Genomic DNA, 13,045 nt, shown 5'->3' on the forward strand with positions numbered 1-13,045 from the left:
CCTGTATTCAGAGTAATACAGATAGTAATATGTGCTAAGGAAAAATTCATCATGTTAAGATAAATTAGAGTATCAGGGTAGGGAGGGAAATTGATATTTTATACAGGGTGGTTTACATTAGTAGACATTAGGCAGAAAGAGTTGAAGGAGGGATGAAGGGAACCATGTAGCTGTGTTGGAGAAGAAGCAGAGGCGTACACAACTAGACTTTTCCAAAGAATCACTGTGGCTGAAAACTGAAAGCCAGTAGAGGCAATAGGAATGCTACCAGAAGAGATGATGCTGGCTGCGACAGGGAGGGGTGGCGAAGGTGAGAAATGTGCGAATTAGGCATGTAACTCAGTGCTGTGCTGGAGCAGCTGAGAGCCAATTGTTAAATTTCAGGAATTTTGCATTCTGGTTGTTTAACTGTTGATGGCTTGAAACTGTCTATGTTGGGAATTATCACACTACAGAGATTGGAAGCACTACAAATCAGCTTTTTGTTTTTCCCTTTCAAAAAGTCCATTGTTAAACATTTACTGTCTCATATAAGTGGACATAAGCATTTCAAAGGCAGAATTGAATGCGGAGTATAAAAAAAAGAGTGAGAAATCAAGGAGGACTCCAGGATGCTGGACTGTGGCAGCATTTCTACCACGAGCAGCAGGGCTGGGAAGGCTGCAGGATGCTAGGTGAACTAGTGTCCCATCACAGAGAAAGCAGGGAGAGCGTCTTTCTTTCTTGGTGTGAGACAAAGAGGAAGGAGAATCATTTTTTTCTTTAAATTGGGATGCGGGTTCATTTGTATTCAGGAGGCAATAGTGAACCTCAACAAGGCTGGAGAGTTGGAGTAGGAAGGAATCCAGAAGGCAGAATAACTCTCGAGAGGCTAGAGAGAGTCTGTGTTTTATGGCCAGTCCCAAAGCGAAGGATGCGAGGATTCCTGATGTGTTTAGATTTGGCGTGTTTCTCATATTCCAGGGAGGTGTCATGAGTCACTCCCCAGAGATCCATCCCATGGCCCCTGCTCAGGACCATGAATGAAGACCCTGCTCTGGAGCATCAAGGACTCTGCAAAGAGCAACAGGAGCCTGTGGGCAGGCAGATGTCCTGGGAGGATAGGCATTTGGAGCTGAGTCTGGGGAAGCTTCTCGCTAGCTCCTTCTCTCAGGCTGAGCCCTTCAAGGAAGGAAGGAGGCAGCACAGACTGAGGGTCCCACATGGCAGGGGAGGAGAAAGGGACCTCTTCTCTTAGGCGAGGGACATTCTGAGATGGCCCAGCTCTGCTTGAAGCCATTAGTGACTGTCTGAAGCAGTCCCTGAATCACACAAGGGTTTCCTGAACAACCCACAAACATCCTGAATAGACCCATAAAGCTCTTGGCATCTCCTTTCACCAGGGCCATCAGATTAAACAGTGAATCTGTGTCCTTCAGGAATGTTCCCAGTGTGATGATTCTGAAGATTAAATAAAGAAAAACCCAATTTACTCCCTCAGTGCTCTGGATGGATTTATCCTCATTAGAAGGGAACAGAATGTAAGCTTGGTGAAAGCAGAGCTTGTGCCTTTTTTTTTTTTTACAACTATTTGCCAAGCAACCACGGTGGAGACTCACACACAGTAGGTTCTCGGTGAATGCTTGTTGTGTAAAGAAGAGACTCAGCCACCTGAGGGGGAAAGTGCTCTGTGGACGCAGCAGACAAGGTCTAGCCCTGTGCCTGGGAAAGTCACTCAAACCGTCAGTTCCCTTATTTGTGGAAACATGACTGGGCCAGATTAGAAGAGGAAAAGGCTATGGTGCCAGGCAGACTAAGGTTTCAGACTTCCCCATCATTTACCAACCACGGAGCCTTGAGTGAATAGCATGACATCTCCAGGCCTCAATATATCTGATTTGTAGAAGAGGGTGGCATCAGATCATGAAAGTGAGCACCCACTGCCACCCTTGATTGTTGCTGACAGAGAGGACAGTGCTATTATTGACTTCTTGTCACACCTTAGGGGATGAAGGAGGCCCACACTGTACTCACCATGCACAGACATCTGAGTCCCTGGTCCAGACTTAATCTCCACGATGGCAGGAATTGCTCTCCGGAGCTTCACACAGTAGTAGGTGCCAGCGTCTTCGAGGGTGATGTTACTGATGCGGATGGAATAGTCTGTGCTGTTTCTCTTTCTCTGGTCTGAAATAGTTGTTACCCGGGGAGAGTGGCATCCTTTTGGACTGTAGATCAATTTCTGGCCTGGACCAGCTCCTCTGAACCACTGGACGGGTCCCACAGGGAGCAGGGAGGTCACAGTGCAGTTCAGAGTGGCCATCTCTCCAGCTGCAACTGACACGAATGCCTCAGGCTGAATCACCTGCAGCTCCTCACCTGCCACTTCTAGAAAGTAACAGAGCAGTCATTTAGTCATCCTTACATGATCTTGAATGTTTCCTCAAGTGTTTATCAATGAGTTTCAATGACTGGGTGCATACCAGGAGCAGGCCTGAGCTCAGCACACTGCGTGTATTATCTCATTTAACCCTCACAACAAGTCTGTAACTTGAGACTGTATTACAAGTGAGGACACTGAGACACAGACAGGTTCAGTTTCATGGAAGAGCATGGGGTTGCTAACCTGAGTGGAGCTCCTGAGCCCCCCTTGGAAGTGTCATGCTTTGTTAAATATTTGTGCCTCCGCTTTCTGGCCATATGGAATGTTGCACTTTCTTTTTTTTTTGAGATGGAGTTTCACTCTTGTTGCCTAGGCTGGAGTACAATGTGGAGTACAGTGGCATGATCTCGGCTCACCACAACCTCCGCCTCCCGGGTTCAGGGGATTCTCCTGCCTCAGCCTCCCGAGTAGCTGGTATTACAGACATGCGCCACCACGCCTGGCTAATTTTGTATTTTTATTAGAGACGGGGTTTCTCCATGTTGGTCTGGCTGGTCTCAAACTCTCGACCTCAGTTGATCTGCCCGCCTTGGCCTCCCAAAGTGCTGGGATTACAGGCATGAGCCACCACACCTGGCCACACTTTCTGAATCTTTGCATTGGGTGGAGCCATGTGACTGCTTTAGGCCACTGAGTTGTGAGCAGAAGTGATGAGTATAATTTGTGGGCTGTGCATTTTACTGCAAGAGCCTCTGTGGATTAACTTCTCTCTTCCACAGAGACGTACAAGGCTCTGATGAGGTCTGCTCCATCAGCTTGGATGCCTGAATGACCATGAATTCTCCACACACACTGAACATGCAGCTTAACTAACGAGTACAACATTGTTTTAAGCCCCTGAGAATTTCTCACCCATAGCATAATTACATTACCTTAGTTTCCTAATGTTGATGTGACAAATTAGCAGAACTTGAGTCTTAAAACAAAAGAAATGTATCATCTTATAGTTCTGGAGGTCAGAAGTCCAAAATCATGTTACTGGATAGAATCAAGGAGAAAAATCTTCAAACATACAAAGATAGAGGATGACATGTTGGTTACCAGGCAAGAAGTTGGGGAGGTAATGGGGAGATGCAGGCCAAAAGATACAAAATTGCAGATAGGTAGGATGAAGAAGTCCAGAGATCTAATGTGTAATATGAGGACTAGAGTTAACAACATTGCATTGAATTCAGTATTTTTGCTCAAAGAGTCTATCGTGGATGCCCTACACACACACACACACGCACACACACACACACACACAGAGTACCTATGTGAGAGGATGGATATGTTCATTTGCTTGACTGTAATAACCATTACACTATGTCTATGTATATGAAAGCACCATGTTTTACCCCTTAAATAAGAGGTGTCAGCAGAGCTGTGTATATTCTAGAGGCTCTGTTCCTTGCTTTTTCAAATTCTAGAGGCTGCCAGATTCTTTTTCTCAGTTACATGTTCCCATCACTCCAAGCTCTTGTTTCCATTGTCATATGTCCTACAAAGACCCTTGTCATATATTGAGCCCATCTTGACACTAGAACAAGATGTTAAATTACTGTCTTAAACATGCTCAAACAGCTAAAGAAAACAATGGACAAACAACTAAAGAAACATTGGAATATGATGCATTAATAAAATAAGAACAACAGCAAAGAGAAATTATAAAAATTAATCAAACAGAAACTTAAGAGTTAAACAATACAATAATTGAAAAACCCACTAAAGGTGTTCTCCAACTGGTGTGAGCAGTCGGAAGAGAGTTCAGAAAACTGGAATATGGAATAATTGAAATTATTGTGACTGGGGAATAGAAAGAAAAAGGAATAAAGAAAAACAAGCAGAACCTGAGGACATTGTGGGACATTATCAAATGGATCAATATAAACATTGTTAGAGTTCTAGAAGAAGAAAAGAGGAAGAGAGAAAGGAACAGATTATTTGAACACATAATACCCCAAAACCTTTTGGAACTTGATACAATACATGAATCCTCAAATTTAAGATGCTGAAGAAACTCAAGTTTAACTCAAGGAAAAACTCAGAGACCCACACTAACACACATTATAATCCAGCTGTTGAAAACTAAAGTCAGGGAAAGAACCCTGAAAGCAGCAATAGAGAATGGATTCCTCACATACAAGAGTTCTTCAATGAGAAGATCAGCCGATTTCTTATCAGAAGCATTGGAAGCCAGAAGACAGAGGAGTGATATACTGAAAATGCTTAAAGAGGAAAAACCTATCAACTAAGAATCTTATACCTGGGAAAACTATCCTCTAAACATGAGGGAGAAATTAAGATATTCTTAGATGAATAAAAACTAAGAGAGTTCACTACCATTAAACTTTACCTACAAGAGTGGTTTCAGGTAGAAATAAAAGGATGCTACATGGCAACTCCAAGTTGTAGAAGTAAAAATGTCCAGTCAGGCACGGTGGCTCGTGCCTGTAATCCCAGCACTTTGGGAGGCCCAAGCGGGCTGATCACCTGAGGTCAGGAAATCAAGACCATCCTGGCCAACATGGTGAAACCCTGTCTCTACTAAAAATACAAAAGTTAGCTGGGCATGGTGGCACATGCCTATAATCCCAGCTACTCAGGAGGCTGAGGCAGGAGAATAGCTTGAACCAGGGAGTCAGAGGTTGCAGTAAGCCGAGATCTCGTAGCTTGAACCAGGGAGTTGGAGGTTGCAATGAGCTGAGATTGCGCCACTGCACTCCAGCCTGGTGACAGAGTGAGACTCTGTCTAAAAAAAAAAAAAAAAAAGTACTGCTACATGTAAATCTATTTTAATTCATATTATTCTGATGCTTCAACATTCCACAATCATGCTGTGAGTACCCTGCCCAGGTGACCAGGTGCACCAGTGTGATAAGGCTGGTCCCTGGCACAAGTTTCCTTTCTTGCCCTCCCATATTGTGACCTAGTCTCATAAAAAGAAAAAGGACACCAGTAAATCCCATAATGCTCTTTGCTTGTATCCTCTACCCTGACTCCCAACAAAGGCACTTGCTGAGGAATTCTCTCTCTCTTGCTTCCCCATCTGCTTAATTGAACCTGCTTCCTAGGAGCTTTTCTCCTATGGCTTTCTACGTGGCATGCCTTACTTTCCTCTCTAGGACCAGTGAGTAAAATAAACCGTATTCCATGTGCCTTTCCAACTGAAATTTTCATGGCCATCTTAGAGTGATTCATAAAGACCCAATAGCCTGACTGTACCATTTTCAATACTAATGGCAATGAGAATGGGATCATTCTAAACTGGGGTGGAAAGTTCCTAGGAGATGCTCTTTAACTATTCATGGCTTACTAATTTGCTACTCTGATTGGCTCCACAACTTGAGAAGGCTTTTTACACTGATGGCTTTCTTTTGCTGTGCTATGTGCAGCTTTGTGTTACCTTTTGGAGTTCTGCCAAGACTCTCTATCCTGAAGTGAGGATCCTGTTTAAATATCAGTAATGATATCTACATTTCTTCCAGAGCGCGGGACAACATAACATTGATAACAACCTCTTCAAAGGAGATTCATGTGATGGGCATATTAACATCACATTATCCAGCATCTCTAAGTTGTTTTGAGGTGCCAGTGGCAACATATTCTTCTTTTACAAAGTTTATTTACAAATTAAAATCAATAGGCACCCCTGTTGGTGCCTATAAACAAAGAAACAAAAATATCTCTTCTCTGTGGAGACTTTAGCAATTTCTTTCATGCTTTTTGGAGTTTCTAGACCATTCGTGATGGCCATACATCTCCCCAGGGCCTTTGATGCAAAAACAATGCCCCTCTCACCCTTGTGCTATATTCCATTAAAACAACAAATGCCTGGTTACCTACTGGGATCTCCTATCCTGGAGTCCAGATCTAGGAACAATATTCTCCTGTTGCAATCATGAACCATAGATTGTCCCACATGCAAGGCTCTGCTCATCTGAAACAGGGCCCATTGGAACCTAAACTTCCACTGAAACGCAAAATTAAAATTTCTGTCAGGTGCAGCTGCACACCATTTTATGGACTGTTCGTCTTATAATTTGTTGATGCAGCAATTCTCAACCAAATACTAACAAACTGAATTTAACAGCATATTAGAAGGATTCTACACCATGAGTAAGTGGAATTTATTCCTAGAATACAAAGATGTTTCAATATACAAATGATAATGTAATATATCATATTTATACAATGAAGAGAAAAAGACACGATTATCTCATTTGATGTAGAAAAGCATTTGACAAATTCAAACATCTTTTTATGAGAAAAATAATCAATAAAAGGAATATATGGACATTTCCACAACATGATAAAATCATATACTCATACTACACTATTTTATTTATCTATTTCTCATGTGTATGGGTTATTATCACTTCTCCAGTAGAATATAAGCTCCAAAAGGTCAACCACTTTTGCTCATTTATTCACCAATGCATGCCATGTTCTATGTCAGGTCCTGGCACATAGTAGCTATCCAATATATAGGTGTATAAGGTGTGAATTACTCATTAGGACACTTCCCTGGGACACTGAAATCTATTTTAAGTGGATTGCATCTGTGACATTTGCTAGAAACTGAGTTTCCCATGTAGATGACTTGGGTTAAAAAACATTCATTTGCATACACAAAGAAAGCAGAAGAGCCCAGGAGGAGAAAACTACAAACCCTCTTCCCTACACCACACCCCCCCTCACTCTCAGGAGCAGTAGCTGCAGAAGTCTCACGGCATAGCATCAAGGCCACAAGTGTTTGACAAGAGCAATGGTGAAACCTGTGATCTCTGGAGTCAGAGTGCCTGAGTTCAAATCATAGCTCTACCAGTCACCAATGAGCATCCTCACAGCTCTTTGTGCTTCTGTTGTCTTATCTGTGAGCGGTGGGAGGAGGTTAAGGGGAATATCTATTTTGGGCATAATGACCATCTGAGGTAACAGCTATAAGGCATTTCCAAAAGTGTCTAGCACATGGTGAGTATTCAAAAATTGTAAATTATTACTTTTTAGGTTTTCTAAGTCATGGAGGCTTCAGTCGACATTACATGATATGCATATGGATACAGCTATTGATATAACTATAGATATAAATAACATAGACAGAGCTCTCTGTTTTATCCCTTTCTTTCTTCCTTATCCCTACCCTTCATGAAAGAGGGAACTCTAAGACAGTAATGCACAGAAGTTCTGCTTTAAGATAAAACTCATTTTCCCAAGAGAGAAGTTACTTATCTATTGCTTATCTTAACAGATTGGGAGAGTTTCAGTGGTAATATCAAATGGTAGAAAAGGGAAGAGAGTAGCTGGGAAACAGGGAAAACCAAACATCTCTTCAATGTGCATTTCATGTAGACTAAAAAATGAGTTGAAGAGAATGTCTTTTTAAAATCCTGTGTGTTTCAGCATGATTAAGTGAGATTTTTCTCAGGAATACAAGGATGCTTCAATAAACATAAATCTATAAATGCAATACACTACATCGCAGAATGAAGAACAAAAACCATAGGACCCTATCAACAGTGACAAAAAAAAGCATATGACAAAATTTAACATTTTTTAATTGTAAAAATGCTCTAAAAATTAGATGTAAAATGAATGTTCCTCAGTACAATGAAATCCACATAGGACAAATCCACAGCTAACATGATATCCAGTGAAGAAAAGTGAAAAGCTCTTTCTCTAAGATCAGGAACGAGACAAGGACATCCTGTCTCACTAATTCTATTCAACATAGTATCAGAAGTCCTATCCAAAATAATTATCAAGAGAAAGAAATGAAAGTCATACAAATCAGAAAGGAAGAATTTAAATTGTTGCTGTTTTCAGAAGACACTATCTTATATATAGAAAATCCTAAAATCTCTAAAAACAATTACAGCAAAAAAGCAAATAAAGTTGCAAAATAGAAAATTAACATGCAAAATCAGTGCATTTCTATACACTTATGACAAATTAGCATAAAAAGATTAATAGAATAATCTCATTTACCATTGCTTCAAAAAACTAAAATATCTAGGAGTAAATTTAATCGAGTAAGTGAAAGAACTGCCCACTGAAAACTATGAATCACTGATGAAAGAAATAGAAGACACATAATGAAAAGATATGTGTGTTTAGGGATTGGAGAATTAATACTGTTTAAATGTATAATACATATTTCCCAAAGAGATCTACAACTTCAGTTCAATCCTAAAAAAATTCCAATGGTATTTTCCACAGAAATTGACAAAACAATCTGAAATTAATATTAACTACAGAAAACTATGAATAGGTGAAGCCATCTTGAGCAAAAGAAGAAAGCTAGAGGCACCAGACTGCCTTATTTCAAAATCTGGTACAATGCTATAGCAATCAAAATAGCATGGCATTGGCATAAGAGTAGACACATAGATCAATGGTACAGAATAGAGAGTCCAGAAACAAACTTACATATTTATGCTTAGTTGACTTTTGACAAAACTGTTACACATACAATGAGGAAAGACCAGTCTTCAAAAACTGGTGTTGGCAAAACTGGATGTCCACATGTAAAGGAATAAAATTGGACCTTCATCTTACATCACATAAAAAAAATCAACTGAAATGGATTAAATTCATAAATATAAGATCCAAAACTGTAAAAGTACTAGAAGAAAAGTGCCATGACATTGGTCTGGGCAGTTAATTTTGGGATATAAACCCAGAAGGACAGAAAACAAAAGCAAAAATAGACACATGGGATTCCAACAAACTAAAAACTGTCTACACAGGCAAGAAAACAATCAACAGAGTGAAAAGACAACCTGTAGAATGGGAGAATATTTGTAAACCATACATCTGTTAAAGAGTCAATATATAAAATATAGAAAGAAGTCAAACAACTCAATAGTGAGAAAACAACCCAAAATATAAAATATAGGCCAAATATCTGAACAGACATTTCTCAAAAGAAGACCTTCAAATGGCTGTAGGCATATGAAAAGATATCCAACATCACTATTCTCCAGAAAAATGCAAATTAAAACCACAGTGAGATATCATCTCACACCAGTTAGAATGGCTGTTATAAAAACAGTGATATTTAACTGGTGTTGGAGAGGGTGTGCAGAGAAGGAAACTCTTGCATACTGTTGGTGAGAATGTAAATTACTTCAGCCATGATAGAAACAGTATGGAGATTCCTCAAAAATTAAAATAGAACTACTATGATCCAGCAATCTCACTACTGGGTATACAATCAATGGAAACGAAGTCAACATGTCACAGAAATATCTGCACTCCCATGTTCACTGCAGCACTATTTAGAATAGCTGAGATATGGGATCAATCTAAGTGCCCATCATCAACAGACAAATTGATAAGGAAAATACACAATGGAATTCTAATCAGCCTTACCAAAGAAGGAAATCCTGTAATTTTTGACAACATACATAAACTTGGGGGACTTTATGCTAAATGAAATAAGCCAGGTGCAGAAAGACAAATACCACATGATCTCACTCATATGCAGAATCTAAAAAAGTTGAACACAGGAATAGACAGTAGAATGGTGGTTACCAGGGCTAGGGAGGAGGTGTGGCTGGGGAGAGGTTGGTCAAAGGATACAAAATTTCAGTTAGATAGGAGAAATATGTTTAAGGGATTATTTGTACAATATGGAGTCCATATTTAATAACATCCATTATACTAAGAGAGCAGATTTTATGAGTTCTCTCCGCAAAAAAATGATACGTATGTAAGATCATGCATATGTTAATTAGCTCAATCTAGTCATTTCAAAATGTATACATATTTCATAATATGTTGTACATATGTATAATTTTGACAAATAGAAAATAAAACTACATTTTTTGTTAAAAATTTAATTTAAAATAGAAAGAGAAATAATAAAAAATAAAAACTGTGTGTGTATTCTTACACTCATATACACAAATGTGTATACACACACACATGCATTCATAGATACATATAAAAGCGTGGCCTATCATGCTAATATACAAGGTTGTTTTGTACATCGAATAAAATTGTAACACTTTTTTTTTTCGAGACAGTCTCACTGTCCCTCTGCCGCCCATGCTGGAGTGCAGTGACATGATCTTGGCTTACTGTAACCTCTGCCTCCTGGGTTCAAACAATTCTCGTGCCTCAGCCTCCCAAGAAGTTGAGATTATAGACAAGCACCACCATGCACAGCTAATTTTTTTGTATTTTTAGTAGAGACAGGGTTTTTCCATGTTGGCCAGGCTGGTCTTGAACTCCTGACTTCAAGCAATCCATTTGCCTAGGCCTCCCAAAGCGCTGGGATTACAGGCATGAGCCACTGCACCTGACCTAAATTATAACACATTTTAAAAGCTCAGTAAAATATCTGGCACATGGAAAGCATCCAACACATTATTAACAAAAGGTTGGAGTGCATACAACAGGGTTTTAACTCTGGTTGTCTCTGACTGGTGTGATGGGTGGTGATTATTCCTCTGTTTTCCTCCCTGCACTTTCTAATTTTTCTGCAATTAACATAAACTGGCTTAAAGAAGGAACTCTGGAGCTGCTCCATTGACTGAGCTAGGAGACAATGAACAAGTTCCTCCCTCTGCTGAGAGGATTAGTCAAATTAATACAAAATTGCTAAGAAATGTGTCTGTCTTATCAGAAGAGTTCAATTGGTGAACTCTTACGGTGGTAATTTCACCACAGTGTATGTGTAAGAAAAATACTTTTAAAAGTGGGACCTCTGCCCTTTAGGATCTGTGAGGGGACATCACAGCAGGGCCCAGTGGGGAGCTGAGAAAGTGCTATGCCGAGACCTGTGACCATGGGGTCAGCTCCATGGATTGAGAAAGGGGTGAGGACAAGCAGCCTGTCTGGGAACTGGGAGCAGGACTTTCCAAGGCTGCACCAGGTAAGGCCCTCCAATCCTGCCTGTCTTGGGGAAGGGGAAATAAAATCTCCACAGAAAAGTCTAGAGAACCAGGGAATGTTATGGGGACCTGTTATGGGCTGAATGTGTCCCCCAAAATAAATGTGATGAAGTCCCAATCCCTAATAGCTCAAACTGTGACTGTATTTGAAGATAGGGTCTTTAGGAAGTAATTCAGTTAAATGAGGTCATTGCAGATAGGTCTTAACACAATATGACTGGTGTTTTCACAACAAGAGGAGGTGAGGATACAGACACACACAGAGGGAAGACCACGTGCTAAGACACAGGGAAGAGATGGCCTTTTACAGCCAAGGAGAGACCTCATTAGAAACTAACCTGGCCAGGTGCAGTGGGTCATGCCTGTAACCCCAGAATTTTGGGAGGCTGAGGTGGGCAGATCATTTGAGGTCAGGAGTTCAAAAGCAGCTTGACCTACATAGTGAAACCCTGTCTCTACTAAAATACAAAAATTAGCCAGGCGTAGTGGCAGGCATCTGTAATCCCAGCTACTCGGGAGGCTGAGGCAGGAGAATCGCTTGAACCCAGGAGATGGAGGCTGCAGTGAGCCAAGATTGTGCCACTGCACTCCAGCCTGGGTGACAGAGCGAGACTCCCTCTCAAAACAAAAAAACAAACAAAAACCAAAGAACAAAAAAACTAACCCTACTGACACCTCGTCACTGGACTTCAGACTCCAGAACTGCGAGGAAGTATTAGCCTCCCAGTCTGTGGTACTTTGATATGGAAGCGCTTGCTAACAAATATAGGACCCACTAAGCAGAAGATGTGGAACTTCTTAAAAAGGAACTGGCCACAGAGAAATGGGTGGTAACACTCAGATCGCAGAGGAGGGAGGAATGGGGGGGACAAAGAACAAAGGGAGGAGCACCCTTAGGGAGGATGGTGGATGGAGGACATCCCCAGGAAACTCTGCACCCCTGCCCAACTCAAGCAGGCACCATTTCAGACTTCACGTCTTCAGGATGGTGCACAGAGAGGGCTGGGCTTGGAGCCACACAGCCTTGTCAGGCTGTCTCTGAGCTTACTCTGTAGCCTTTGGCGGGTTGCTTTGCCTCGGAGCCTCATGAGTTGCGAGGATGTAAATAATGATTCTTTTGAATGTGTTGTGTAAACTGAACTATTATAAAAATGTAAGTAATTGTTTTGGTGGTGGTTGAAGCATCATGTGGTTTGATGCCTCTAGTAGCCAGCTGCAGATCCACAGAGGAAGTATGCAACTCCCTGATCTTCTGCTCTTAGACAATGCCCAGTCCTTGACTTTCCTTGGCAGCGCTTGTGGTTGTCTGGAATCCCTGGAAGCCCAGGGGCAGGCCATGGCTCAGTGGTGAAGAAGAAAGCATTCTAGCCCAAGGCAATGCTCACCTGTGAGTCCCAGCTGGAGAGTCAGCAGCAGGAAAGGACCAGGAGGGTGGGGCCAGGAGGCTAGGATGGGCATCCTGGAGACATCAGGAGCCTGCTCTGTTCAAACGTCTGTGCTGGGGAGATCTCAAGCTCTGCTCTAAGTAGATAAGACAAGCGCTGGCTCCCTCGATTCAAGACGAAGTAGCTGTGATGAAGTGAGACAGTAACCTGCTTCTAGATTGTGACATAGAAACCAAGAACAGCAGGCAGGCTACAAAGCAGAGTTCTCATGCTCCATATTCAGGAGAATCAGACACACTTAGCAGAAATAATGCTTCCTGCACACCTTGGCCATGTTCTCTCTCCCCACATCGCCCCTA

General features: G+C 41.3%; 1 pseudogene; it reads right to left on the reverse strand.

The window, feature by feature from the left end:
* The window catches only part of LOC129474292 (signal-regulatory protein beta-1-like), a 40,331-nt pseudogene extending 27,572 nt beyond the window's left edge, over positions 1-12,759 (reverse strand).
* Positions 12,760-13,045: the final 286 nt, after the last annotated feature.

Source organism: Symphalangus syndactylus, chromosome 24 (genome assembly GCF_028878055.3).
Source record: "Symphalangus syndactylus isolate Jambi chromosome 24, NHGRI_mSymSyn1-v2.1_pri, whole genome shotgun sequence".
Taxonomy (NCBI): Eukaryota; Metazoa; Chordata; class Mammalia; order Primates; family Hylobatidae; genus Symphalangus; species Symphalangus syndactylus.